The sequence below is a fragment of the Canis lupus genome, chromosome 3 (assembly GCF_011100685.1).
Source record: "Canis lupus familiaris isolate Mischka breed German Shepherd chromosome 3, alternate assembly UU_Cfam_GSD_1.0, whole genome shotgun sequence".
NCBI lineage: Eukaryota > Metazoa > Chordata > Mammalia > Carnivora > Canidae > Canis > Canis lupus.
The window spans coordinates 87,254,442-87,282,272 of record NC_049224.1 but is presented as its reverse complement, the minus strand read 5'-3'; the positions used below and the strand labels follow the sequence as shown (position 1 = coordinate 87,282,272).

Sequence of the window (27,831 nt, the reverse complement as noted above, 5' to 3'; positions counted from 1 at the left end):
AATTCTAACTGCTGCTGGATCGTCATAGAGCCACTTGTTATATCTACATATAGGGGGAGGTAATACAGAAAAGGCTCTCTCAGACCTGTCTCAACCCGATCAACTTGCCAGATTAACCAGCATTTCCAGTTCCCCTCTGAAACATTCTGACTACTGCCCTCATTACCCTGAACGCTCACAACAGCTCTCACCCGATTGAAGTATTAGTTTATGAAGAGCCAGTTGTTAGGTTTTTGGGAGGAGAAGGATTGTTGTGCTTTTTAGTGTAATTACATGAGTTATCTAAATAGGTAACCTGATAAAATGAGAATATAAAAAGGGAATTGTAGGTTCTATACAACTAATCGAAATTCTTTAAAAACTCAACAAGGAATCACTAACGTGTTTGTCGTTGAAATCAATTCATGTACAACAAATGCTCATATATCTGCACACGTATCTGGTGATGAGGGATGTCCTCCGGGTGTTTGTGATGGCTGGGCCTAGGGATTGCTGAGGACTGGAAAGTACAGTGGAGATCATAGAGCAGTTGAAATATGGAAGCCTTCTTCAAAGTAATTTTGATGAATATCCTAAAAACTGAAAAGTAATAATTCACATTCTTAGTTTCACAAGAAATTAAAAATGTCTTCATTTATCCCTCATGAATTAATTCATGAATTAAATATTTTGGTGAAAAGAATTTTTTAATAGCTGCTAGTAAGACTAAGTGAAGGAAATGTGGCTGAATGTAAAAAAAAAAAAAGCCAATCTTGCCTTCCTTTTCTTTCTTCTGTGTAAATCATTTGGGGCTTTTCTTTGCTACTGCTGTGCTCCAGTGAGCCAATCTGATCTCTGAGTCATTATTACCTCTTTTTTGCCTGAATGGCAGGGCTACATACAAATAGAACTTGTAGTGTAATTCTACACTTGTATTAACACTCATTCCTCTCCATTTTATTTAAAAGTAATGGTGCAGAGAGGTCCAAAAATAATATTAAACTCTAGTAGCTTGCCTGAAAATTACCATTCATTTCTTTGTATCCTGCATTTCCTTAGCTGTCATTCCCATTGGCTTCAACGGAGGCTCTAGCTCCTGCAGCCAGTCCTAACACCCATGCATTTCAGAGATTTATTCACTGGAGGTGGGGGATGGTCTGTGCACTTTTAAGCAGGTCCCATCTCCTGGTTTGTACGGTGTCTTTCCCAAAGCTAGGCCTGGCATCTTCTCTTAGGCACCTGCATATTTTCTGGCCACCATTTCTTCATTTTATATCCTCTCCTAAAGGGCACTGCTCAGACACCTTTACAAATCTGTGGGACAACTTAGGGAGTTTTCTGGAAAACCTCATTAAGCAGGAGCTGTGGTCCAGGCAGTAGTGGGGAGATAAATTCTTCCCCTTTAATTAAAGGTACACATTGATACATGGGTATTCATTGAGAGTTCTTTGTGCCCCAGGCACATTCTGGATTGATACCAACCCCTTTAGATTTAGTTTCAGTCCCTGACTCTCCCTGAGTCTCTGATAGGAGCCAGATAAGATGAACCCAGAGACACATGCAAGTAAAAAGGCATGCATCATTCATCAGTCTCCTTTAGAAAACTGTAGCCTTCTAACTGAGGAAAGCTTGTCTGTTTGACTTTCTTTCTGTGGGCTAAGAGTTGCAAGGGCCCACAAAGGCTAAGAGGGTGGATAAACTATTGAATCAGGCTGCGGGGAGGTGCTCCAGGCAAAGAAAGAAATCACATTCTCTATTTAAAGGGAATATCCTTCACCTTGAGCCAATTGTCACGCTAGGATGTAGGCCAAATATAATCAGGTCTAATTTTTCTGGTAAAGTCCAAATCTAGACTTTTACGTGAACTCTCTTGATTTTTGAATCTTGGCAACTAATTCAAAAATTAAGTACTAGCCAGATATAATGCATCTCAATTTGGTTCCTAAGTATCTGGTATATGATACCTGACTTAGATCATTACTATTTAAATGTTTGTACCCAAACATCCCTTGAATAGAGGAACAGGGGAGTTTTTCTCTGGAAGAGTATACAGTGATCATCATCCCCCCAAATTTTGAAGTAAAATAAAGATGTTATAGAAAGTTTATCTCATGACCCTATACACACCTCTATGTAGAAGTCTTAGCTCTCTTTTCTCTTAGGAAACTCTCAGTTCCCCTACAACTAGATTTCTACAATTGGTTAATTTTGCTGCTGCATGAAAAAAACATGTCCGTGCCTAAGATGTCTTAGAACCGTAGGATCAGTTTAGGCTTAAGTTAGATGTTAATACACTCAATAAATATTTCTTGAATAACTTCTTTGTACAAGTCACAAAATTTAGTTAGAAAGTCTACTCCTAATGGAATTCGTAGTCTGGTAGAATATTTAAGGAAGGTAGTGTTAAAAAGGAAGGAGATGAAACTTTGTTATACTACACACAACAGGTATTTTGCCATTTTATTTAATCTTAGGAACCATCTTATAAAATAGATAAGATGAAGCCCTTGTAAAGATAAGCCAAGTTCTAAGCATATTCAACTGGTATCAGGCAAAGCTGTAATTGGAACTCCAAATTGTCAGTGTCCAAAATCTGCTGCTTGATCATATATATATAAATATATATATTTATATATATATACCCATATATACCATATCTATCTATCTATAATCCGATAGATGATAGATAGAGAGATAGATAGATAGATGATAGATAGATTCAATTTTATGTCCTTTAGGGATATGCAGAAAGGATCAATTACAGCTTGAATAAAACATAACAAGCCTTTTCTCTTCTCCCCCCCCCCCCCCGCCCCTTTCCTTCTTTCCTTCCTTCCTTCCTTCCTGTTCTGGATTAGGGATATTTGAGAAGCTACAGTCACTAAATATCCTTAGCTTGATTACCGTGTGTAGTAATGTTTACCCAAAATATATCTTTTGCATTTACTGCAGTAGACTGTTGTGACTTTATAAGATTTAGATGTCAGAGCATTTTCATCAGACTCCCAATTCCATTCTCTGCAGGACTACTTCAGCGGCCACATTAATTTTGGCAGTTCTCATTTACCAGTTCTTAAAACAAAATTATATATATCTGATCGACTTACAGAATATCTTTATATCTGGATTTGTTTCCACATAGTGATCTTCCAAGTGTGTAGTGGAAATATTATTGAAATTACTAGATTTTCCAAAAGCACTGATAATGCTAGTATCCAGGTAGATGAGATGTGGTGGGTTCAATTTGCTGGTAGGTGAGATTTAAGGATGTTGATTTGTAGCTGTGGCTGTTTTTATTCTCTTGGTGAAAATGACATTTGCCTCTGATGTTTGCTGATTTTCTATATGTCCCTCATGGATAAATAGCTCCTGGGAATTAATTACGGGAAGTAAAATGGATGGTGAGAGAAATTATTATTTTTCCTCCTGCTCCAATATCATACCCAAAATCTAAGTACAGTTTATATTTTTAGGCAATCTTTTGTCATAATGAGCCTCATCTTGTTCTTGCTCAAAGATTCCAGGCCACTTTCGTGTACCAGAAGATATCATTCACTTGTATCTTTGCCTCTCTACGGCATTTAAGTAAGAAAGGATACAGAGTGACTTAGGAAGAATCCCTTAAAATCTGGTTTTTGAGATTAAAATCTGGCTTTGGGCTGAAGACTCATCATTCCTCCTTCCCTCCATGTCACAAAAATAGAGGATACACACAAGGATCACTAGCTAAATGTGACAAGATATTAGCTTTGCTAATGGCTAATCAGGTGCCCAATTGTCCTCCTACTGCAGGCCTCCTGATAAAATATGTTAGAGAAAGTAGCTTAGAACTAAAGCCTAATGAAAACTTTTTATTTTCATTTCAAAATAAGGCCTGCAGGGAGAGCTGGGTCAGCAAAACAGACTCCAACGATACACGGCCAGCCTGCGGAAAGAACTTCAGGCCTCACACATGGTTACTGGAGAGTGAGAGAGAAAGACAGGAGAGATGGCAGGTCTCCTCCAGGGCACTTATCTCAGGGGAACAGAGAACAGAGAAGGAAAGCTCACTCCCCGTAAGTGTGAGTAGTTCCAAGAGAGCAAGAGCCTGTGCCAGGCATGAGCAGTGATCTGCACAGTGCCCACACCCACCAGTGAAAGCATGGTCTTGCGAACGTTAGGTTCTCACTAATCAGAGTTAGCTGTCCCCGGTCTGTGGAGGAAGGAGGGCATAAAAATGAGGAAACTCTAAAGAGAAATGAGAAGAGTTATAGGAGTAAATGCATTTGCTGCACATACCTTTATGTAGATAGTAGGGTCTTTTCTTGGAAGGCCTCAAAACTCCTTTGTCTTCAGCAGGAAAAAAAAATGTAATTAGGAAGAAAAAAACATAATGTAAGAGTGGGGCCACTTAATTTCTGTGGCTTTTAAAGGATTCTTTTATTCATAGGGTAGTGGGACTGGGGCCAGCAGATTGATATGCGTTCCTAAAGGTTACATTGACTGAAGTTGTCCAAAGTCAAATTCCCACAGGGTCTTACTTTCATGGGTTGGTGAATGATGTCTTTATCCCGATCTGGGGCTCAGTCTCCTGGATTCTTCTCCATCTCTGCTCCAGCCCCTGCCTTCTCAAGGCCGTGGAACATAGAACTTGAAGTTGAGGACTCCCAGTTGTCACTGACTGATGAGTAGGGAGGGTTTGGGGGAAGGGAAAGACCCAAATTCTGCCACAGGGAGATGGGTTGTCTAAGGAGAACTTAATCATTTGCTTATTCAACCAACATTTATCAAGTAGAGTGTAATGATCCTCAGGGGTCTGCAGATGCCAGTTTGTGAAACACTGCAGTAAAAGTTAAAGGCTGTCATGTTAGTTGTTCCCTTGATACCTATGTTGTTGAAAACAAACTCAAATGTGAGCCCTTGAAACATTATAATAGGACCGAGTTATAAGGCGATCAAGAATATGTTCATATTTATTTTTAATGTTGTCTTCAAACTCAGACAAAAAAAAAAATTCACAGAGATCGTGTGGTCCTGGAAAAATTTATCTTAAGAATCCCGAAGACCATATTCTGCAGTTTTTGAAATGCTAGCATGGAGGGAAAATGAATAGTTTTGAGATTCAAACAGACCAGAATTCTAATCTTGGTTCTGGAACTTACAGGATATTTTATTTTAGCCAAATTAGATGACTAGATATCTTTATATTTAATGAGAAAACACTGCCTGTATAATGGTGCTTTTATGAGGACGCCATAGCATGATGTATACAATATATGTCACATAATGTTTTTCACATAGTAAACTCCTAATTAATATGGATTTCTTTTTATGCCATAATACCCATCTCTTCCCATTGTGTACAAAAAAACTATACTAGGGGATACAATGATGAATTACATATTATCTGCAAGAATATCTCTGAGACAATAGGCTTGTAAACACGATTACAAATACTGTGATATGTACCATACTTGAGAAATGTAAAACATAGAGGAAAAAAGGTAGAATATGTAGCAATTTTTTTTTTCCTGATGATCTTAAAAAGAAACTGAGAATTACTTCCCAAAGAAACATATTCCTGGTGAATATTCAGTTAATGACAATAGTGATGAGGATGATGTTGATGATGATGGAAATGAAGTTTATGATGATTATAAAAATGATGAAGATAGTTTACATTTATTGCATATTTGCTATGTTGTAGGAACTCAATTTGCATATATTACTTGATCCTCACAACACTCTAGTGAGGTAGAAATATAATTTCCATATTGTAGAAAATCATGAGGTTACACAGGTAGCATGGGGAAAATCTGCAACTTGACCCAGTTCTGTCCGATTAAAAAACTCAAATCCTTAACCACTATAATGCATGCTCTTTCCATAAATTAATTAATGCATTGTAATTAGGTTCTGTTTGAACTATAGTTCATTTGAATTTAAATAGGCTTTAGAGGTATATTGAGCACCTTTCCCTACTCTATCCCATTTACCAATTCCCTGGTTTTTGCACTGTAAATGGGATTTGGGCAAACAACACTCCAAAACTCAGTATGTGCCCTTTAAGAAATGAGCACGTAACCATCACTGACTCCAGATGTGGACTCTTTGGCACAAACCTAGCGAGCGAGAACATTACCCGCTTTTGTCACAGAAAGTGGTTCAAGGATGGACAGGCACACAACTCAACCCAAAAGAGTCAAACCCAGTCAGAAACAATCCCAGAGATTTTGTTAGTGTGATCATAAAAGTGGTAATTGTCTCTCTGCTGGACTTGAACCTGAGAGCCTATAAAATTGGAGCTACGGCAGCTTTCCTACTACCACAGAGACTGACAGCGAAGCCTGTGGTGTGGAGAAAGCAAGAACCAGCAAAGAGATCACATCTCAAGAACTTCATTTTAAACAAACCATCATCTTTAGCCTGAAATTTCAGCGACTTGAACCAATGTGTGTAATAATATCTGATTGTTGTTTTAATTTGCATTTTCTTGGTGATATATGATGGGGAGCATTTTCATTTGCTTATTTGCCATCTGTATACCTTCTTTGGTGAAGTATCTTTAAGGTTTTTGGCCCATTTTTTAATGGGGTTGTTTTCTTATTGTGTTTTTCTCTTTCTTTCTTTCTTTCTTTCTTTCTTTCTTTCTTTCTTTCTTTCTTTCTTTCTTTCTTCTCTTTCTTTTTCTTTCTTCTGTATTTCTTTCATCCTTTCTTTCTTCTTTCAATGTGTTTGCATGTGTGTGTTGAGACCACTTGACATGAGATCTACCCTTTTAAGTTTTTAAGGGCTCAGCACCATATTGTTAACTATAATCACGGCAGCGTACAGTGGATATTTGGAATGTGTTCATCTTATACTCATTGAACTTTGCTGATTTTTACACTTGATTTAACAATTACTGAATGATGTGTGTTAAACACTTTTACTAGGATGGTGCTTTCTTAGTTTGCCCTCTTAATATTGCAAATTTTTATTTTTACATTATGACACTGCTATAAGATTTCTGTCAGTCTAGAACTATCATATAGTTTTTCTAAGTTGAAACTTTTATTCTTATCAAGAGAGAGATACCTTTTATTTCTAGCAATGCCTTCGGGCTTCATGTCTACATTCCTTTATATCAATATGGCTACACTTTCTATAATTTGGTTAGTAAATGCCTGAACTCTTTAGATAATTTTTCACTGAAACTTCTTGTTTTACTTTGATTTAGGTATGTCTTTTATCAGCTGCATATCATTGAATTGTTTCATGTATGTATCGTGAAAACTTTTATGCTTTTAACTATCAAGATTGGGGTACATTTTGAGTGATTATTCAGCTTTTCCTAGTATCTTATATTTGAGTATTTGTTTTCAACCACTTTTAGATATTTTATGCTTTCTTGCCTTTTTAGGATGCATTAAAAAAATCTTATTTGTCAGTATGTATTTGGAAGTTATGTTACCTATTTTAACATGTTACCTATGTTAGTGATTATTCTAAATGCCTTAGGAGATATTTAATCCTGAATAATATGAGGACCTTAGAGAACTTTTGAGCAAATTACCCCATAGTTAAGATATACATCAAGAAACTTAGTTCTGTCTTCTGTCTCCAAATATTATTGATCATTATTGTTGTTCATGACATTAAAGGGTATTTAGATTTATTATTTTCCTTATCATTTTCTTTATTTTATTTTATTTTTTATGTATTTATTTATTTTTTTTTAAATTTATTTTTTATTGGTGTTCAATTTACTAACATACAGAATAACACCCAGTGCCCGTCACCCATTCACTCCCACCCCCCGCCCTCCTCCCCTTCTACCACCCCTAGTTCGTTTCCCAGAGTTAGCAGTCTTTACGTTCTGTCTCCCTTTCTGATATTTCCCACACATTTCTTCTCCCTTCCCTTATATTCCCTTTCACTATTATTTATATTCCCCAAATGAATGAGAACATATAATGTTTGTCCTTCTCCGACTGACTTACTTCACTCAGCATAATACCCTCCAGTTCCATCCACGTTGAAGCAAATGGTGGGTATTTGTCATTTCTAATAGCTGAGTAATATTCCATTGTATACATAAACCACATCTTCTTTATCCATTCATCTTTCGTTGGACACCGAGGCTCCTTCCACAGTTTGGCTATCGTGGCCATTGCTGCTAGAAACATCGGGGTGCAGGTGTCCCGGCGTTTCATTGCATCTGTATCTTTGGGGTAAATCCCCAACAGTGCAATTGCTGGGTCGTAGGGCAGGTCTATTTTTAACTGTTTGAGGAACCTCCACACAGTTTTCCAGAGTGGCTGCACCAGTTTACATTCCCACCAACAGTGTAAGAGGGTTCCCTTTTCTCCGCATCCTCTCCAACATTTGTTGTTTCCTGCCTTGTTAATTTTCCCCATTCTCACTGGTGTGAGGTGGTATCTCATTGTAGTTTTGATTTGTATTTCCCTGATGGCAAGTGATGCAGAGCATTTTCTCATATGCATGTTGGCCATGTCTATGATTCATGGAAACTAATGAGAATGAAGATACAACAATTCAAAATCTTTGGGATGCAGCAAAAGCAGTCCTAAGGGGGAAATACATCGCAATACAAGCATCCATTCAAAAACTGGAAAGAACTCAAATACAAAAGCTAACCTTACACATAAAGGAGCTAGAGAAAAAACAGCAAATAGATCCGACACCCAAGAGAAGAAGGGAGTTAATAAAGATTCGAGCAGAACTCAACGAAATCGAGACCAGAAGAACTGTGGAACAGATCAACAGAACCAGGAGTTGGTTCTTTGAAAGAATTAATAAGATAGATAAACCATTAGCCAGCCTTATTAAAAAGAAGAGAGAGAAGACTCAAATTAATAAAATCATGAATGAGAAAGGAGAGATCACTACCAACACCAAGTAAATACAAACGATTTTAAAAACATATTATGAACAGCTATACGCCAATAAATTAGGCAATCTAGAAGAAATGGATGCATTCCTGGAAAGCCACAAACTACCAAAACTGGAACAGGAAGAAATAGAAAACCTGAACAGGCCAATAACCAGGGAGGAAATTGAAGCAGTCATCAAAAACCTCCCAAGACACAAGAGTCCAGGGCCAGATGGCTTCCCAGGGGAATTTTATCAAACGTTTAAAGAAGAAACCATACCTATTCTCCTAAAGCTGTTTGGAAAGATAGAAAGAGATGGAGTACTTCCAAATTCATTCTATGAGGCCAGCATCACCTTAATTCCAAAGCCAGACAAAGACCCCACCAAAAAGGAGAATTACAGACCAATATCCCTGATAAACATGGATGCAAAAATTCTCAACAAGATACTGGCCAATAGGATCCAACAGTACATTAAGAAAATTATTCACCATGACCAAGTAGGATTTATCCCTGGGACACAAGGCTGGTTCAACACCCGTAAAACAATCAATGTGATTTATCATATCAGCAAGAGAAAAACCAAGAACCATATGATCCTCTCATTGGATGCAGAGAAAGCATTTGACAAAATACAGCATCCATTCCTGATCAAAACTCTTCAGAGTGTAGGGATAGAGGGAACATTCCTCGACATCTTAAAAGCCATCTATGAAAAGCCCACAGCAAATATCATTCTCAATGGGGAAGCACTGGGAGCCTTTCCCCTAAGATCAGGAACACGACAGGGATGTCCACTCTCACCACTGCTGTTCAACATAGTACTGGAAGTCCTAGCCTCAGCAATCAGACAACAAAAAGACATTAAAGGCATTCAAATTGGCAAAGAAGAAGTCAAACTCTCCCTCTTCGCCGATGACATGATACTCTACATAGAAAACCCAAAAGTCTCCACCCCAAGATTGCTAGAACTCATACAGCAATTCGGTAGCGTGGCAGGATACAAAATCAATGCCCAGAAGTCAGTGGCATTTCTATACACTAACAATGAGACTGAAGAAAGAGAAATTAAGGAGTCAATCCCATTTACAATTGCACCCAAAAGCATAAGATACCTAGGAATAAACCTAACCAAAGATGTAAAGGATCTATACCCTCAAAACTATAGAACACTTCTGAAAGAAATTGAGGAAGACACAAAGAGATGGAAAAATATTCCATGCTCATGGATTGGCAGAATTAATATTGTGAAAATGTCAATGTTACCCAGGGCAATATACACGTTTAATGCAATCCCTATCAAAATACCATGGACTTTCTTCAGAGAGTTAGAACAAATTATTTTAAGATTTGTGTGGAATCAGAAAAGACCCCGAATAGCCAGGGGAATTTTAAAAAAGAAAACCATAGCTGGGGGCATCACAATGCCAGATTTCAGGTTGTACTACAAAGCTGTGGTCATCAAGACAGTGTGGTACTGGCACAAAAACAGACACATAGATCAGTGGAACAGAATAGAGAATCCAGAAGTGGACCCTGAACTTTATGGGCAACTAATATTCGATAAAGGAGGAAAGACTATCCATTGGAAGAAAGACAGTCTCTTCAATAAATGGTGCTGGGAAAATTGGACATCCACATGCAGAAGAATGAAACTAGACCACTCTCTTTCACCAGACACAAAGATAAACTCAAAATGGATGAAAGATCTAAATGTGAGACAAGATTCCATCAAAATCCTAGAGGAGAACACAGGCAACACCCTTTTTGAACTCGGCCATAGTAACTTCTTGCAAGATACATCCACGAAGGCAAAAGAAACAAAAGCAAAAATGAACTATTGGGACTTCATCAAGATAAGAAGCTTTTGCACAGCAAAGGAGACAGTCAACAAAACTCAAAGACAACCTACAGAATGGGAGAAGATATTTGCAAATGACATATCCTTATCATTTTCTTGGCTTATCATTTCTCCTTGCATTTTAGCTATTTATTTGTAATTATTTTCCTTCTTGAAATAGGCTTTTAGAGATTCCTGTAGTGATGGTTTGTTGATAGTAAATTCTCTCATTTTTTTTGTTTGAAAATGTTACTTTTTAAGCTTAGTTTACAATTTTAAGTTGATAGTTATTTTCTCTCAGCACTTTAAAGTTATGATTGCAATCTTATTGTACTATCATCTAAATACCAATTCTGCTCTTGGAAGTTGATGTAATTTTCATTTCTTTGAGGTACTTTGAGGTACTTTTTTCTGGCTATGTTTAATATCCTATATTCTAAAGACTCACTAGAGGATGAGTGGATATGGATTTTCTTTTCTTTTCTTTTTTTAAAATTCATCCTGATTTGGCTTCACTATCTTTCCTAATTTGTTTTTTGAAGTTGTCATTTTAAGGAAGTTCTGAGCCATAATGACTTCAAATATACAAATCCTCTGTATTATTTTCTTGTGAAAATCTGAGTAGATTTTTGGTAGGTGTTATCATTCTGTTCTCTGTATCATTTAATATCTCTTCATATCTTAGTGCTTCATTCTGGGTAATTTTATTAGATCCATCTTCTGGCTCACTAATTTTCTCTTTAGCTAAATCAAGACTATTATTTAGCACATCCATTGAAATTTAAATTTGAAGCATAAATTTATTTATGGAACAGTTACTTGGTTCTTGTCAAAATGTGCCTCATCTAAGAAGGGCACTTGATGGGATAAGCACTGAGTATTATACCATATGTTGGCAAATGGAATTTAAATAATTTTTTTAAGTTTATAAATAACTTTAATGATATAAAGGCTGCAAAGCACATCTATAAATAATTATGAAATTAACAATATTCTTTACTGTAAATTCACACAATCAATTGACTTTCAATAAATGATTTTGTCAAACTCTAAAAAAAGTGCCTCATCATGTCTTATAGTATAATTTGTTAATCTTATGTGTCTGTTTCTTTATTTAAAAAATTCTACCCTATTTCCTGGATCTTTGGGGTATTTTATGCTGTCTGGGTTTATAGAAGGTTCCTAAAGAAGTTATTTGCATTTGGTTTTGCTAGGTTTCTGGGAGAATTATCAAATCAGTACCATTATAAACTATTTTCTTAATTTGGGCATTTTTGGCAAATTAGAAAATAAGAATTTAAACTTGGTAATGAGGATTGCTTCTTGGCCTTTTGGCTAAGATCAAGTGTGGTAATGAGGGATGCCTGGGTGGCTTAGTGGTTGAGCATCTGCCTTCAACTCAGGGCATGATTCCGGGGTCCCGGGATTGAGTTCCCAACCCCGTGATTGGATTCCCTGCAGGTAGCCTGCTTCTCCCTCTGCCTGTGTCTCTGCCTCTGTCTCTTATAAATAAATAAGTAAACAAATAAATAAATAAAATATTTAAAAAATAAATGAATAAGCTTGGTTATGAATTTAGACTTGTTTTATACATACACATATGCATTGATTTTTTTCCCCTTTGCCATCATAACAATGGTAAACAGACAATATTATCTGTCATTTCCTTTTATAGACTTTCTTTTTTTTTTTTTTTTTTTTAGTACTCCTTCCTTGAGCACATAGGCTTTGGGGTGTTGTAGCTTCCTGCAAGGGTTTCTATTCCAGTTCCTATGTTGAGCAGACCCAAGTATGTTTTTTATTTCACCTGTGTGATGATTAAAGGCTGAAGCTCTAGATTACTATGCTTGCATAAGGCACAAAGAAAGCCACTTAGCATCTATTCCCCATTCTAGATTTTCTTCTGTTTGGGGTCTTAACTTCTGAGGATTTCTCCTATTTTCTCATGATGTTAGCTATGTACTGAGAAGGAATTTTAAAGCAGAATTATATGAGCATATTTAGATGTTTTGTAGCTGGAACATTTGAGAATAACTGGAATTTCATAATGCTAAATGCCATTTTCAACTTCTTTTTTGGCTGTGACATTTTAATGTAAAGTATAAACAATTAAGCAAACAAGGTAAAACTTATTCTGGTTGTTATGGAATTGGTTGGCCTCAACTTCCATTTGCTCATCACTAACATCCCACATATTTTAGAATAAACTAACAGAGACTGCCAAAGTAGAACAATAGATCAATAGGAAAATGTCCCCAACTTCCAAAAATTCACACTACCGAGACATTTGGAAAATATCTCATTTTAAAGTGTGGGACTACCCATCTTCATTTGTGAATATCACAGATTTACTTGTTCTGGAACATTTTACCATGAATGTGAATAGCTCAACAAGAGATGTTAGTTAGCTTCATGGATGTTAGCAAATCTTGTTTGCAAGTTTGAAGGGGAAAGCCAATTCCATTTTGAGGAGGTGTACCTTACAGAATATCTGGGAATTGGAAACCACCACCACCACCAACAGCAACAACAGTGTTTTGCAAGGGACTGAACCACTTTAAAAGGTAAATGAATATCTGCTTTCTGCAGTATAAATAGCTTTCCATCGCGATGAAACAACAACATGGATATCAAGATTTACCTGCGTTTTATACCCATCAAATCAATATAGAAAGATGAGGTTTAAAATTCTGCTGCTTCTGTGGAATGAGAATGAACCATGTTTTACAGTAATGCCAATAAGATGAGCAAAAGAGCAAATGCTGAGGGCTTTTATTTAGGAGCTCTATCCAAAATGGGGTGTGCATAAGATATCAAGTATTAAGATGCATTGCAGTTGTAAGAAAATCTGGTTTGTACGAGACACATAAGGGGTCTTTTACTCCTAAAGAGATTGGCATGCCATAAAGTCAAAAGTAATCTGATCTACTTAGCACATATTTTAAGCAGCAAAAATAAGGTATCATTTAGTATAGTACTGAAACCTCTGGGCTCATCTTAAAACTTACTTAATGAACGTCAAGGAGTAATAGATAGATGACTGAAATATAAAAAAAATATGGCAGCCCTCAACAGAAGGACAGCTTGGCAACTGCAGGAAAACTGTCCAAGAGAACAAACTTACTTTTTGCTACCTTTCGTCTGTGGGGATCTTCATCTTTTTTTGGCTCTTGGACCTGTATATTGCTTAATGTTTTTTCTCGATTACCAAAATTGCCTGCACATCCCAACACGCACTACCTTCTCCCTCATTCTCACTTCATTTTTCCTTAGTATCTGTTTTTCAGTTTGAGCAAGGACTTGAAGGTTTAACTAAAGCAATAGGTCATCCACGAAGCTTAAATCCAAGGGAATTTTCTCAAGAGAAATTAAATATATAGGGAATCTATTATAAGAACTTTTTAAAAGATTTTATTTATTTATTTGACAGAGAGAGAGCAAGAGTGAACATAAGCAGGGGGAGCAGCAAGCAGAGGGAGAGGGAGAAGCAGGCTCTATGCTGAGCAAGGATCCAGGTGTGGGGCTCCATCCCAGGACCCGGGGATCATGACCTGAGGTGAAGGGAGACACTGAACAGACTGAGCCCTGAGAATTTAAAATAGCAGAGTATTTTTTGATAAATCACATTAATAGGAAGAATAAACAGGTTATAGAAAATAGTTAATAAACAATATAAATATTAAATATAATATTTAATGTAATATATTTAACATAAGAAAATGTATATTAAACTGATAAAATAGTCAGTGACAATAGATGATTTATGCTAGAATGGCCTTAGCTAATAACCACCAGCTCCGTTTTTCTTCATCTTCTCCATTTCTGGAATTCAGCCCTAAAAATACTTTGTCACATCAGTTATATTCTAGACATTACCTTGCTTTTAATCCTTATGGTATTGTCACACATGTCTTCTGTTGAATTGCTTTCACTGTGCCCCTCCTTCTGAGTATTCACAGCTTGTGAGCACCTCTATTTTGACTCAGTGAGGCTTTTCCATGCCTCTTCTTTTCAGAATCCTTCCTTGGTATTTACTGCCATGTTTCTCTCCCGGGTGAACTTAGAAGTAAAATAGAACAACAAACCAACAAATGAAATACCAACTGGAAAACACAGACGTTCACAGAGTATCACCAAATCCTATCAGAATAGCATGGTTTACACTGTCCCTCTCGGAGTGTTAGTTTCTCTGCGACATTTGTCATTTCCTCAACTGGCATCTTTTACTTGCTGGCCTGTTTGTGGTCTGTGAAATCCTGCTAGAATGTAAGCTCCAAGAGAGCTGGAGCTTTGTCTGGTTTCTTTTCTTTCTGGAATACCTGTGCCAATAACAGGACCCATCCGAAGGCAGGTGCTCAAAGACTTTTGTTGAGTGAATGAATGGCTAGAGGAAGATGGATGTAGGTCAGGAACTTACTTTAAATAATTCCATGAAATATGGGAGACTTGGCAGTATTACTGAATTGTGCAGCCAGTGGAAGATACCAAACACTCTTTGGGAGTTTAAACAATTTTATTTTGAAATTAGTGAATGTACATTTTTTTTAATTTTTTATTTATTTATGATAGTCACACAGAGAGAGAGAGAGAGAGGCAGAGACATAGGCAGAGGGAGAAGCAGGCTCCATGCACCGGGAGCCCGATGTGGGATTTGATCCCAGGTCTCCAGGATCGCGCCCTGGGCCAAAGGCAGGCGCCAAACCGCTGCGCCACCCAGGGATCCCAGTGAATGTACATTTTAAAACGTGTTGATATTTGTCACCTTCCTCTGAAATTATGTAAATAATTGAGCAGGAAAGGAAAGGTAGCTGCATTTCCTGTAATGATCTTAGGCTCTGTAGATATGCTTTATAGAAATCATAAACATGATAAATTTCTCTCCTCTTTTAAATCATGTTTGAATAATTGGCACTCAGACCAAGTTCTTAAGTAAAGGGAGAAATAAATGGAAAAAGAACTGAAAAGTACAAAGCAAAAAGTAATTATATACACACATGATACCTCCATAATGTGCATTTTCACCTGTTAATTCTTGCAATGTAAATTTTAGGATGTGTATATGCCATGCTGCCTTAAATATGATAATAATAATAATAGTAATAATAATCATAATAAGATTAGCACGCATAAATTACATTTCACATACATCAATTTATGCTAGATATTACATACACATTTTGCAGGAAAAGTAATAGATTAGAGGAGGTATAGCACCATCACACCTTGTAAACCTAATCGTTAGGGCTCCACTTAACCGCATGCTTTATATTTTAAAAACTCCTAAAAAAAAAAAAAAAAAAAAAAAAAAACATCTGGACCATAATCTTTTGCATATGGTCTTTTTTGTTACATGTTGTGTTACATATTGTGAACTTCCCTTATGTATTAAAACTGTAAAAACATTTTTCTTCTAAAATTATGGAGGTCATATATCTTTTGGGGTCTATCCTTAGACACCTTCTCTCTGCTCATTCATGATAAATTGATTTCTTTTCTTTTTTTTTTTAAGATTTTATTTATTTATTTATTCATGAGAGACAGAGAGAGAGAGAGAGAGAGGCAGAGACACAGGCAGAGGGAGAAGCAGGCTCCATGCAGGGAGCCTGTTGTGGAACTGGGTCTCCAGGATCAGGCTCTGGGCTGAAAGCAGCGCTAAACTGCTGAACCACCCAGGCTGCCCTTGATTTGCTTTTCTAACCGCCACCAACCCCTACTGTTTGAAGAGTCCCCAATGTTAAATTTAGACCTCCCTCCAAATTTCTTGAATCAGAATAGAAGTGGATTTCTGGGAGAAGATAATGCTTAAGTTTAAGAAATATGCAGTAGGGGCACCTGGGTGGCTCAGTGGTTGAGTGTCTGCCTTCAGCTCAGGTCGTGATCCCAGAGTCCTAGGTCCCACATCAGGCTCTCAGCAGGGAAGCCTGCCTCTAACCTCTGCCTATGTCTCTGCCCTCTCTCTCCATGTCTGTCATGAATCAATAAATAAAAATCTTTATAAAAAGAAAAGGAAATATGCAGTATTTTAGTTAGAACTAGTATATGGGCCTGGAGCTTTTTTTTTTTTTTCTCAATCGTATCAGAATTATTAGAGAAATATGTGAATAAATTCCTAGTAACCTTAAAATGTTAGAAGTGGCACGAGCACACCAGAATGGTAAGGGTTTCTGGAGATTGACAGAGAAGCCTAGCAGATATGACGGCTCTGTTACACCATCAGATGTCAGAGGGGACTTAGAAAATAAGTGTTTATCAGGAACGATGTAAAGATAATGCTAAGAGATCTGAAGGGACAGAATCTGGAAGAAGAATCTGGACACGGGCAAAATTCAACTGGGAATTATTTCAGAAACCCTGTGCATCAGTTTCCCAAGCATCCGATTCCAACATTTTCTTACAGAAAAGAATCTTGAAGTAACTGTATAGGCCTAAAAATGATAAAGGCAGACAGAAATGACAGGAGAACTTCCCTACTCAAGAAGCAGTCGCCACATGCCCTGTCTGGACACTTAACACATCCTGTTTGAGGACATTAAACATTGTTTTCAGAGCTAACAAAAGACTTTAAAAGCCCACCAAGTGCCAGAAAGAAGAAAAGATATTCTAAAACCAAAAAGGGAGGAACACAGTGTACGTAAAATGCAATGAGGATCCACCAGCATCACCAACAAAGAGGGCTTGAAATAAGGAAGAATGTCCCAGTCTTCTGAGGAAAGAATGCCTTGAATCCTGTTTTCTGTACTTTGCCAAAACGACATTCAAGTATGAGGACATGATAAAGACAGTTTTACATATATAGGAAAGAAACATTTTCATCCTCAAACTTTTTCATAATGCATTATTTGAGAATATATTTCTACAAAACAAAACATAAATCCCAGGGGGGGAAAGAAAGCTATGGGCTTCAAGGAATATTATGGAATAAGGCATCTGTAAATGTTACGACCATTGAAATAATTATAAACACAGCGGTTGTCAATCTTCAGATAACCATTAGAGAATGATTTGTAAAAATGTGGAGACATAAAATTATTACAAGGTGAAAGTAAAAGTCCCAGGTGATTTCAACAACATGGAATAGCATTGGACACGGGAGAGAAAATAAGAGCAAGTCAAGAATTTGTATTGGTTTGAGGGAGGAAATGAAAAACTCTTAAACACTGTAAATGTGTGTGCTAGTTTCATAAGGCTTCCGTGATAGTTACCACAAACTGGATGGTTTAAAACGATAGAAGTTTATTCTCTCACAGTTTCTGCAGGCCAGAAGTCCAAAATCAAGATGTTGACAGGGTTGGTTCCTTTTGGACATTCTGAGGGAGAATCAATTCCATGACTCCTTGATTGCTTTTCGTGGCAACCATTAGTTCTGGGTGTTCTTTGGCTTGCCCATGGATTGCTTCAGTCTCTACGTTCATCTTTATAAATCCTTCCCTCTGTGTCTCGGTCTCTTGTAAAGATTCCCTTCATTGGAATTTAGAGCTCACCCAATCTAGAATGATGTCATCTTGGTATTCTTACATAAACTACACCTACAAAGACCCTTTTTCCAAATAAGGTTATATTCATAGGTATGTATATTCATAGGTATGGATATGCCTTGACCCACTACAATGCCTTCACATCTATTAAAAAACAAGAATAGAGATCCCTGGGTGACTCAGCAGCTTAGTGCCTGCCTTTGGCTGGGGCGTGATCCTTGAGTCTAGGGATCAACTCCCACATCAGACTCCCTGTATGGAACCTGCTTCTCCCTCTACTGTGTCTCTGCTTCTCTCTCTTTCTGTGTCTCTCATGAATAAATGAATAAAATGTTTAAAAACAAATCAAACAAAAAAACAAAAATTAACTCTTGTAGTACTTATATCAAACACTTCTAGCTTTAGATGTATTAACTGATGTAACTTTCCCAATAACCCTATGAACTATGTACTATTATTTCTAGTTTATTGATAAGGAAACTGAGGCACAGAGAGTTTAAGTAATTTACCCAAGACCACATGGCTGACAAGTGGTAAAGCAAGGGTTAGAATCTGTGTCTAGCTCTAGAATTTATGCTCTTAACCACTATGTTTGTTAAATTTCGATGCTACAAATTAATTACATACAAGAAGAGAAGTGAAATGTGTGATATCCAAACTACGAGGCGAAACAGAACTGCAACAAAGAGTGCTCCAACAATTCTAGAGAAGGTGGAAAAGTTCGGAGAGATATCTCCAGGAAAAGAGATAGCATGGAGAAGAAATCAAAATAAGATGGCTGTTATCAATTTAAGTAAAATATAGAAATTTTAAGGAAAACAAAAAATAAAGTGAATTCCTACAACACACCAGTCAAGAGACAGCTGAAACAAGTGCTGTATGAATATGGGAGGTAAAGTAATGAAAAGAGATTAATAGTCACATTTTTAAGAAAAATGAATAGTTGCAGAATTCTTCACAGATTGGCCAGAGAATATTTTTAAAGTGCAGATGGGATGGTGTAATTCTCAGTTTCAGAACCCTCCAATGACTTGGTTCTACATTTTGAATGAGGTATCTACTCCTTCTTCAATGGCCTACAAAGTCACAAATCATCTAATTGGTCCATCTGACTTTATATCTTGTCTCTTCCTCTCCCAATTTCCCTTGCTTACTATGTTCTCAGTTCACTGAGATTTTCGTTCCTCAAACTTGGCTGTGCAATCTCTCTTCTCTCTTGCTCTGGCACTCCCTTGATGTGGTTCCTATTCATCATTCGGATCTAAGGTCACAGATCACTTCTTCAGAGCTGTCCTCCCCACATTATCTAAAGTGACCTGTTGTTATGCTCTAGCACTTTGCCTTAATTATTTTCTTCCCAATTATTTTAACGGCTTGATATTACTTGTTTGGAAAAGTCATTTACAATTGCTCACAAAGTCATCAACTTTACACCATAATTATCTATTAAATGAGTCCTCCTTCAGTGGTACCACAATAATCCAGGCCTCCAAGAATCCAGGGAGTGTTGTATACGAAGGTATTTGAGGTCAGTGTTAGAAGATGAGCATGGATTAGGCTTTATTTTGGTAAATAGTGGTAATTTGTGAGCAAATACTAAAGAATTTTAAATATATAGAGAACGTGGAGAATAGATGGAGTGTCAGTGATTCTCTTGCAGTCAGTCATACTATTACACATCAGCACTCTTATTCTGAATATCATCTATTTGGCCCTTTCGGTGCACTCTACATTCTTCTCCCAGTTGCTTGATGCCTGGGTGGCTGACCACGTCAAAGGGCTCTCTTGTTTTCCTTGTGGGAGCATGGCAGGGATTGACAATGATTCTGGCTTGGGGGACAAAACACTCTCCTATGTGGTTTCTCTACACTCTGACCTCACCTTCGTAAATAGTTATTTTATTAAATTCTGCTCACATTAGTTTGAATGTGCCATTTGTTTCTTGCTGAGACACTGACTAATACATATGTATTTCCTTTGAGTATTTCCAATTGCCAAGAGTACATACTTCATTTTCTCCCTTACAATTATTAATTGAGTGCTTACCATGTGCCAAGCACTGTGACAGACCACGGGGACTTTGCAGTGAACAAAATAGATGAAAACCATTGCCCTTGTGAAGCTTACATCCCAGTTGATAATTACAATGAATAAAATAAATGTGCAAAATTATGTGAGATATAGCGATACAGATTATGAAGAAAAATAAAGCAGAGGAGGAGGAGAGCAATTTTGGAGGAGGCTGAAATTTAAAATGGGGTGGCCAGGGAAGGTTCCACAGAAAAAGTTCCATTTGAGTGAAGAAATGAAAGAGGTAAGGAAGCCAACCGTGAAGATTTCTGGTAATGAACATAACTAGGCAGAGAAAATAGCAAATGGTCCAGTCACATGTGGGCCTGATATTTTCAAGGATCTATCAGAAGGCCAGGGTGATAGATAGAATGGGATAAGTCAGGGAGAAGAGGAGATGACCTGAGTGAGGATGGATCCCGTAGGATCCCAAAGGCCACTGTAAAGACTTTGGATTTCACTCAGAGTGAAAAAAAAGTGGGTGTCGGAAGGTTTGGAGCTATGGTACAAGTTGACTCTCATTTTACATTGGTTGTTGTATTTGTTTTTTTTCAAAATGTATGTATGTGCATGGGTGCATATTTTAGAATAAAGGAGAGACAGCAAAGATATAAATAAAAGTTATTTATAGATTATCTGGCTGGCACAGTCAGTAGAGCATGTGACTCTTGATCTCGGGGTTGTGAATTCAAGCCCCATTTTGGGTGTAGAGATTACTTAAAAATAGAAAAAGAATCTTTTAAAAAAATTTAAGAACTTAATATCATTCCAGAAGAAGGGTAACAATGACCAAAACTATGTCAGTGGCAATGGAATTGTTGATAATGAGATATGAAATAGACTCAAGACAGATTTTGAAACTGGAATCAGCATGATTTTCTAATGGATTCAATCATTCAGCATGTATTTGTTGAAGGCTTACCATGGGCTAAGAATTTTGTTAGGTGCCTGGGATAGCAGAGTGAGAACGAAGATTCCTACTCTTACAGAACTTAAAATATAACGATGATATGCAGGCAATAAACAGTGAGCCAAACAAATAAATAAAGCATATAGTACGTTATCTGTTATTAAGTGCTATTTGAAAAAAAGGTCTTGAGTGAAGAAAGACAATAGTGGTGAGTTAAGTTAATAGGGCATGACTCCTTGAGTGGGTGATATTTCAATAAACAGTTGAGGGAAGAGTGGAAATCAACAAAGTGGGTAACTTAAGGAAAGACTTCTTTAGGCAGAAAGAACAACTAAAGCAAAGCCATAATGTAGGCACACCAGGAACCACAAGAAGGCTGTGGAGCTGAAGTGCATCAGTGGGGGACAATGTATTAAGACTGGATGTTAGAGGAGTAACAGGCTACAGACTTTAGAATGCTCCATAAGCCATTGTAAGGATTTGGGCTCATACTCTGCAGTAAGGATAGTTGCAAGGTTTGTGTGGAGGAGTGACAAGATCTACCCTTTATTTTTTAATAGGATTATTGAAGTTGCAAGATTAAGAATAGGCTCTCAATGTCAAGTTTGAAGCAGGAAGACCTGCTCTGAATTGGGATATATGAAAAAAAAAAAAAAAAGAACCAGATAGAAATGCCATTTAACAATATGCAAAACTGTGGAGGAAATTAAGTTATAGGGAGGATTGTGGGAAGATTCAGATCTCGGTATTGGACATATTAAGAGCAAAACACTCTCAGATATTCATTCTTCATTTTTTTTCATGAGGAAGAACTTCTAATTTCTATCATTTCAAAGCAGTAAGTTACTTAACAGACGGATTTAGGAAAAGCAAGTGGACACGCCCAGCTTAGCCAGCTCTTTTGCTCTTTTATTTTGCAGGGGAAAAATGCATTCTCCAACTCTCTGCCACGTAAGTTTTAAAGATTCAAGGCCTAGTGGAGGTGTCTATGTTTAGTAAGCAATTGTGCTTGACTAGATGAGTAAACTTAAATCTTTAGTGAAGTGTTAGTAAGCCTTATTTGCTGTAGGTCTTCTCCAAAGACCTTTATAGGGAATGAAAGTAATCATTTGAATTTCTGTATGATAGTCTTCATGTCAATCTACTGGTCCTTTTGAATACTGGGCATGGGAGAAAATTGGCATGATTTCTGTTCTTCAATCTCAAGTTTTAAAAAAATGAATATAGAGTGAATTTTACACTAAAGATTATTATTAAGAAGCAACCTTCATATCCAAGTCTTCTCAATTTTGAAGGTAAAATTGAATTTGACCTTTAACTAAAGATCAATTCCACTGGGTAACCAATTTGGACTGATTCCACTGGCGATCACCTAAGAGTATCCTGGCATTGTAAATGGCCATTAAAAGCCATCAGTGCTATAATTCTTTTAGAAACAGATAGTTATGTGAGAGTCATATGATGGTTATTGCTTTATGATTTAGATATTATTTAATGAACAGTTGGAAATATCTATCAAGTCTAACTTGACACAAGAGGACAGAGAGGATCTCCATCTCAGCCAAGAATACTTGGGAAAAATGCTGTAATTTCCAAAAGCATACCCTTCAAACTGACAATAATAGCATATTATCCATTTGCTTTACATCTTTCACTTAAAATTATCAAAACAGTTTGCAGTACTTGACTTCAGTCTTATGTGTTAACTAGAGTCATAGCTATAAATCATTAGAACTGCCCATCACCGTCATCACAGGTCATGCTAGGTGAGGAGTTTTAACATTTTTTTGTGCCATTTGGGCAGTATTTTGAAACCTTCCCAGAGTAATAGTTTTAAATATATAGAAGCCCAAGGTAAAAATCATATTGAAATATATTGCAGGGTACCTTTCAAGGGTACCCACTTTCCTTGTTTTGCTTAAACATTGCACCTATTCACAAGTTTGAAGACTTTTTTTTTTTCAATGAGAATAGCATTATTTTATTAGATTCTTGCCATTGGTTTATCGTTTTCACTGCATCTATATTGCTCATAAAGTGTTACAAAAATTACCTTCATTGTAAACATGTTATGATTTATATAAACATGTGGCTCTTTGTTTAGATTTCTTTTTGGTCTTGGGGTGCCTGGGTGGCTCAGTGGTTGAGCTCTCCTATTGGTTCAGGGTGTGATCCCAGGTTCCAGGTATTGAGTCCCTCATCAGGCTCCCTGCATGGAGCCTGCTTCTCCCTTTGCCTATGTCTCTGTGTCTCTCATGAATAAATAAAATAAAATCTTAAAAAAAGATTTATTTTTGTTCCTAATGACCCAAACCCTTATAAAGCAATGTTATTGAAACTTCATAATTTACATAAAACATACTTGTATTTTTTTTAAACACATTTTTTTTTAATTTATTTATGATAGTCACAGAGAGAGAGAGAGGCAGAGACACAGGCAGAGGGAGAAGCAGGCTCCATGCACTGGGAGCCCGATGTGGGACTCAATCCCGGGTCTCCAGGATCGAGCCCTGAGCCAAAGGCAGGCGCCAAACCGCTGAGCCACCCAGGGATCCCAACATACTTGTATTTTATATCTTCCTTCAAATATATGAACATCTACATCTGTTTTCTAATGTAACCCAAGTTTCTTGAGCCAATGCTCGTGGACCCAGACAATCTTCAAGATGCTAGGAATTCAGCTCTGAATAAGATAGAGAAAATAAGACAAAAAAAAAAAAATAAAGCAACAAAGGAAGAAAGGAAGGAACAAACTAAAGAGGGGAGAGAGAGAGAAAGAGGAAGGATAGGGAAAGAAAGGGAGGAAATATGATATTAAATAAGGTGTAACAAAGAAATAAAAAAATGACAGGAACACACACACACAATGGAATATTATTCTGCCGTTAAGAAGAATTAAATCTTGTCATTTGCATTGTCTTTTCCAATACAGATCTCGTTTCAGCAACTAGAGGTGACTAGAGGGTATTATGCTAACTGAAATCAGTCAGTCAGAGAAAGACAAATACCATATGATTTAACTCATATGCAGAATTTAAGAAACGAAAGAGATCGACCTAAGGGGAAAGGAAGGAAAAATAAAATAAGATAAAAACAGAGATGGAGGCAAATTATAAGAGACTCATAACTAGAGGAAACAAACAGGGTTGCTGGAAAGGAATGGGTGGGGGGGTGGGGCAATTGACTGATGGACAATAAAGAGGGCACTTGAAGTAATGAGCACTGTTGAATCACTAAATTCTACTTCTGAAACTAATAATATACTATATGTCAACTAATTTGAATTTAAATAAAAAGGAAAAATAAATAAATAAAACCAAGTAGAAAGAGTACGGAATGTAGACAGCTAATTATTTGAACTTTGGCATTATTATTTGTTGTTTTGTTTATCTTAGGAAGGTTACTAAAAATGTCTAGACTCAGTTTTCTCATCCATAAAATGGGTGAGCTCACCTACTTTGCAGAACTGTTGTAAAGACAGAAATAATATAAATAAAATGGGAGTACATAGAAACTCAAATTCTTATTCAGTTGTTCTTATAAATTTTCTCGGTAGTCAAAAACTAATTATCAGACTAAATAAAAAGGTATTGCAAGTTATCATCCAACCTTAGGAAAAAATAGGAATTCTGAGTCAAAAATTTTTGCTTAAATTAAAACAAGAAATAGATATATTTTCCTATTTTAAGCTCAGGACTCCATAGTAAGATGTTTCCACATACACTCCACAGAAAGTTGAATTGAGTCAATCCCATTAATGACATAAACAGTTCAAGAATCACTAGGAAAGGCAGCCTGAGTGGCTCAGCAGTTTAGCTCCACCTTCAGCCCAGGGCGCAATCCGAGTCCTGGAATGGAGTCCCACATTGGGCTCCCTGCATGGAGCCTGATTCTCCCTCTGCCTATGTCTCTGCCTCTCTCTCTCTTTCTCTCTGTGTGTCTCTCGTGAATAAGTAAATAAAATCTTTAAAAAAAAAGAATCACTAGAAAAATTTTTAAAAAATTATTCTAGTGGATGACCTGAAGGATAGTAGTCACCACAGTTGCCAAAACGAGATCAGTATTTTCCAAAGAATTACTTGTCTTGAAGTTAAAGCCGTGGCCTGTAATTAAGAACATACTTTTCAGCAAGGCCTGTACTGACGCTCAATATAAATTATGTCCACTTTCGGTAGTCTACTATAGCAGTTTGTTCTTGGCTTTATAGCATCTATAAAGCAAGTGGCATCTATAGAGCATATCACAATTTATAATTATATATTTAAGTTTGTGTTTACTTGTCCACTGTCTGTTTTATACACTAGATCTTAAGTGTCTAGAGAATAGAGACTAAGTCTCAACCCTCTAGCACAGTGACTTGTCACATAGTAAAGGCTCAATAAATATCAATTTAATGAATAAATGGATTGGTGAGTTTATTGAGAAATAAAAACATTATTACTCTCTCCAGACATTCTCATCTGACAGATTTGCCTTCAGCAAAGACAACACAATAAATTGTATATTTATTTACTTGTCCATTACATAGAGGTACTGGATAAATCCATGGAATATTGTTGGCAAAACACTTTAAAATTTCCAGCAACAACATATTTTGAATATCAAGTATGACATCTTACTTTTTATAGCTTTTTTATATCCAAGGAAAAGAAGGCATCAGAGCTTTGGAGATGGAATATTGAGGAAGCAGGAAAGCAAAACAAATACACAAACAACAAAAACAGGATATAGCAGAAGAAAGTGAAAATGAGTAAGAAAAAGTCAAACAAATATATAGGTATATATAGGTGCAAGTGAGAGGTAAATTGAAACAAACTCTTAAAAAAAAAGGATCAAATTCACATCAGTATATAAGTAGGCTAGGTTATAAAGCTATGTGACATTTCACATTTTCATAATTTGGCCCAGGTAAAATGTTCTACACTATTTTCCATTGCTTAGCTTTTTTGGTTAATATTCCCAGTGAATTACTACCTCTCAGTAGTTGTTTCTGCCTTCCATTCTGCCTGGAACACCTCCACCTGCCTATCATTAGATTTCTCCTTGTATTCATCTCTCAACACTCCATCAAGATCCCAATTTCTCTGTTACAGACTTACCATTATGTCTGTTGAAGAAGCTAAAACTTAGGGGTAAGAAGACAATGTAAGTTTACACAATTGGTGAAGCATTCGGGTTAGAATATAGAAGACTGTTTCCATAGCATCACAAAGTCTGTGACTCATAGCATCCTTTGCTCCAGGATAGAGAACAACCTTATCCATCACGAATGCCAGAACATGCATAACCTGGTCAACATAAGGAACAAGAATAGTTAGTAGAGACCCATTAGATTATAGTTACTATCAAACCAGAGGCAAACGTTATAGGGCCGTCTGCTATATTTATGTTTTCCCAAGTATGCTGAATGAAGTAGATGGAAGAAAACCCCATAGCAGTTGGCTAATGCAGAGATAGCCTAAAAGTGCATAATATATGATAATTCTTAATATTAAATGATACATTTGCAGGTATGTAAGGAAATTGGATGATCAAATTCCTATTCAACTATGAAGTGATTTGCAAAATATTATGAAAGGCATAATCTTAAGTAGGTGATTTCCTTTTTCCCTTTAATACTGAATATAACCTCATTAATTTTAATATGTACCTGTTAAGGGAAAACATATCCATGGGCATCTCAGAGAGAGCTCAACGGTATTTTTAACTTAGGAGTATAGTTACACAATATAAAATCAGTATCTATTGGTTATTAAAATGTTTCATTCTTGTTTGATGTTTACACTGTTTGGTTGGCATTTTTCTTCATTTCCTTTATTTAAAGATCTGAACAGGTGAATATAAACTATAGGAACTTGCTGAGGTTCTAATTGCATAAGACTTAGGGCAATAAGTTAAATTTAATGAGTTGGCAATAAGGATATATTTTTCCTCCCATGTGATTGAAGTAACCTGAAGTAACCATAAATGGCTTAGAAAATAATAAAGCAGAGCATGTTTATAAGTTGACATTTAAGAAAAAAAATATCTGTTTCTCTAGAAAACAAGAATAAGAGGATTAACGGGAATATTATAAGAAACAAAAAGAGATTCCTGATAATTTGGTTCTCTAAGACATAAAAGAAAACTTTTCACTATACAAATATTTCTGTCTTCTCTTAAGGTTCTTTGGGTTTGAAAGCACCTTAGATACATACAGAAATATATATTCTCCCTCTCTTTCTATGCATGTATATGCATATACACATATATGTATATATATATAATATGTATTCTATATTACATGTATGTATACATAAAATGAGGAACACATATATAAATAACGTAAATATTGATATATGTGTTTCTCATTTTATATATATAGAATCCAGTTATTCATTATTGGAATACCTCTTCTGAGAGCAAAAATCTCATCATTTCCTGATATTGCCTATAGACACCATCTACTCATTTATTCCTTCGTTTCTTTTATAAGCATTTATTGGCATCTGTTGTTGGGTGCTTCCGATAAAAGCAACAACAATTCACGATTCCTGTCTTCAAGGAAAACAGAGCTACTGTGGGAAGGCAAATGGAAAACTATGAATGCAATAAAATATATTACTTGAGAAAAATGTTACTGAAGTAGAGAGAACACAATTGAGGGCCGACTAGACAAAATTAAATCTTGCCAAGAAAGCTCACCTTATGGAAGAATCTCAA

General features: G+C 36.5%; 1 long non-coding RNA gene across 1 annotated transcript; it reads right to left on the bottom strand.

Moving 5' to 3' along the window:
• Positions 1–385: 385 nt before the first annotated feature.
• LOC111095405 lies at positions 386–26,298 on the bottom strand. Its single transcript, XR_005356457.1, has 5 exons — positions 26,229–26,298; positions 14,551–14,733; positions 4,258–4,308; positions 3,087–3,348; positions 386–579 (listed from the first exon to the last, which is right to left on the bottom strand). It is a non-coding gene; the product is annotated as an uncharacterized LOC111095405 (long non-coding RNA).
• Positions 26,299–27,831: the final 1,533 nt, after the last annotated feature.